The sequence below is a fragment of the Colobus angolensis genome, unplaced genomic scaffold (assembly GCF_000951035.1).
Source record: "Colobus angolensis palliatus isolate OR3802 unplaced genomic scaffold, Cang.pa_1.0 Scaffold392, whole genome shotgun sequence".
Lineage (NCBI taxonomy): Eukaryota > Metazoa > Chordata > Mammalia > Primates > Cercopithecidae > Colobus > Colobus angolensis.
Window position 1 is genome coordinate 498,716 of NW_012117288.1, and position 2,957 is coordinate 501,672.

The 2,957-nt window shown below is 44.3% G+C and overlaps 1 pseudogene across 1 annotated transcript; it reads right to left on the reverse strand.

The window, feature by feature from the left end:
- Positions 1–1,036: 1,036 nt before the first annotated feature.
- Positions 1,037–1,902, reverse strand: LOC105520995 (annotated as a pseudogene). The gene has a single exon (XR_001003201.1). The product of XR_001003201.1 is annotated as a proteasome maturation protein pseudogene (transcript).
- Between the last annotated feature and the right edge of the window lie 1,055 nt (positions 1,903–2,957).

Genomic DNA, 2,957 nt, shown 5'->3' on the forward strand with positions numbered 1-2,957 from the left:
GTTTTTTGAGGTGGAGTCTCCCTCTGTCACCCAGGCTGGAGTATAGTGGTGCGATCTTGGCTCACTGCAACCTCTGCCTCCCACGTTCGAGGGATTCTCCTTCCTCAGCCTCCTGAGAAGCTGGGACTACAGGCGTGCACCACCATGCCCTGCTAATTTTAGTATTTTTAGTAGAGACAGGGTTTCATGATGTTTGCCAAGCTGGTCTTGAACTCCTGACCTCAGGTGATCCGCCTGCCTCAGTCTCCCAAAGTGCTGGGATTACAGGCATGAGTTACTGTGCCCGACCAACAGGCAAGTTTTTGAAGGCAACACTGCTGTGGGTGGTCCACAGGGTGGATAGATGCTGGGCAGTTAATTCAACGGAGGACCTCTCCAGGTGGCTAGGGTGTTGGCTGACAACATGCAAATCCCCAGAGCTCTCACCTGTGGCTGGCATGTGAAACCCCACTGAACATGAAGCAATTTTGTTCTTTAAATCCTACCTTTGGATCTGAGAACCAAATATAGGTTGAGATACCTGGCCTACCAGTAACCTTTAGTCTAGACTATGGAATTTCCCTTTTAGGAATTTATCCTGCAGATAAATTTGCGCAGGAATGCAAAAATGTATATGAGAAACAGAATGCAGGGTATAATGTACTTCATCTGCTGGGGACTGGTTAAATATAGGAAGGCTTTAAGAATGAGGTTGGAGGCTGGGCGTGGTGACTCATGCCTGTAATCCCAGCACTTTGGGAGGCTAAGGCGGGTGGATCACCTGAGGTCAGGAGTTCAAGACCAGCCTGGCCAATATGGTGAAACCCAGTCTCTACTAAAAATACAAAAAAATTAGCTGGGCATGGTGGTGCATGCCTGTAATCCCAGCTACTGGGGAGCCTGAGACAGGAGAATTGCTTGAACCCAGGAGGGGTAAGTTGCAGTGAGCTGACATCGTGCCACTGCACTCCAGTCTGGGCAACAGAGTGAGACTCCATCTCAAAACAAATAAACAAACAAACAAACAAACAGAATAAGGCAGTTCTCTCTTTTTTAATTAAAAATGTTTATTCTGAAAGATGCTACTACAAAGTTTACAAACTCAAATGCTTATTCAAACTAAGTTTACAGAAAACTTAGAAAACAGGTTGAACTGAAACCTGTAGATCATTTTATAATATTCATGAGCAACATTTTTTTTAAAGACAAAGGCTATTGTTTTAATATAATTTAAGAGCTTTAATATGATCCCCCTTTAGTGCTTTTAATTGTCACATGGCTGTAAACCAAAGATGCCCCCAAATTTTAAATGATCACTGATACTACTTGAGCAGAAGTTCTCAGGTGTCAGTACTTTTAATGTTGTGTACATCAAATTACAGTACAAAGACGACTATAAACAAGATGCAGCCCTCAGTTTCCATGAACAGCACACTATTACAGTAAACCGAGTTTATATTCCACCATCAAGTGTGACTCTCCCATGACTTCACTTTGTGATGGATCATTAAGAATATCCTCAAATCCAATAGTCTCATCATTACCCCTCAAAATATCCAATGAAAGATTTGAGCTTGAAAGAAATGGAAGACGCTGAACCTGCTGCACTGCCTTGAATTCCATCTGTAATTTTAGTGGAGCAAATAGACCCTGAATGTTTCTCAGTGTGGAAAAATTCATTTTATCTTGGTTGAGCTGGAAATTTTTTTCTGATAATTCAAGAGGATGACTAGGCAAAAGTTCATTTTTCACACAAGAAAAACCTTTCCGAAGAAGATCATGACTTTCAAAAGGTCCACTTGCTGAAAGTTCAGTAACTGGAATCCTGTCCTTTAGCTCAGATCCAAGTCCCCTGGCATTCATCTTCAGCAGCTCTGCGAACAGCCTCTCTGCCCAGTTACCCTCACTCGACCCCCGGCAGTTCTCTTTTGATGGATGTGCAGCAATCTCCAAGCGTTACACTGCCAATGATAAAAGCGCGAGGCTGTGTGTGGAGGGAGTTACTGTTTGCATGTGTGGGGGTGAAGGAGATACATACAATAAGATTGTGTCAAAATCTCTGTTACATTGTCACTGTGATTGCCTTTAGGGAGGGGGCCTGCAAATCAGGGGAAACAGCAGGAGAGACTTGTTTTTCATTGTATGTCCTTACGCACTCATTGAACTTTTTTTCTGTGCGTGTTTTTTTTCTTTTTCTTCGAGATGGAGTATTGCTCTGTCACCCAGGCTGGAGTGCAGTGATGCGTTGTCAGCTCACTGCAACCTCCACCTCCCGGGTTCAAGCCATTCTCCTGCCTCAGCCTCCTGAATAGCTGAGATTACAGGCATGTGCCACCGTGTCTGGCTAATTTTTGTATTTTTTTGTAGAGATGGGGTTTCCCTATGTTGCCCAGGCTGGTTAAATGCTACTCTTTTGAGCAGACTTCTTTGTATTACAGTTTGAAGTGGTTATGTTTTAACTCTCAAACCAAGCTGAAAGTTTTTTTTTTTTTTTTTTTTTTTGAGGCAGAGTCTCGCTCTGTCGCCCAGGCTGGAGTGCAGTGGTGCGATCTCGGCTCACTGCAACCTCCACCTCCCGGGTTCAAGCCATTCTCCTGCCTCAGCCTCCTGAATAGCTGAGATTACAGGCATGTGCCACCGTGTCTGGCTAATTTTTGTATTTTTTTGTAGAGATGGGGTTTCCCTATGTTGCCCAGGCTGGTTAAATGCTACTCTTTTGAGCAGACTTCTTTGTATTACAGTTTGAAGTGGTTATGTTTTAACTCTCAAACCAAGCTGAAAGTTTTTTTTTTGTTTTTTTTTTTTGAGGCAGAGTCTCGCTCTGTCGCCCAGGCTGGAGTGCAGTGGCCGGATCTCAGCTCACTGCAAGCTCCGCCTCCCGGGTTTACGCCATTCTCCTGCCTCAGCCTCCCGAGTAGCTGGGACTACAGGCGCCCACCACCTCGCCCGGCTAGTTTTTTGTATTTTTTAGTAGAGAC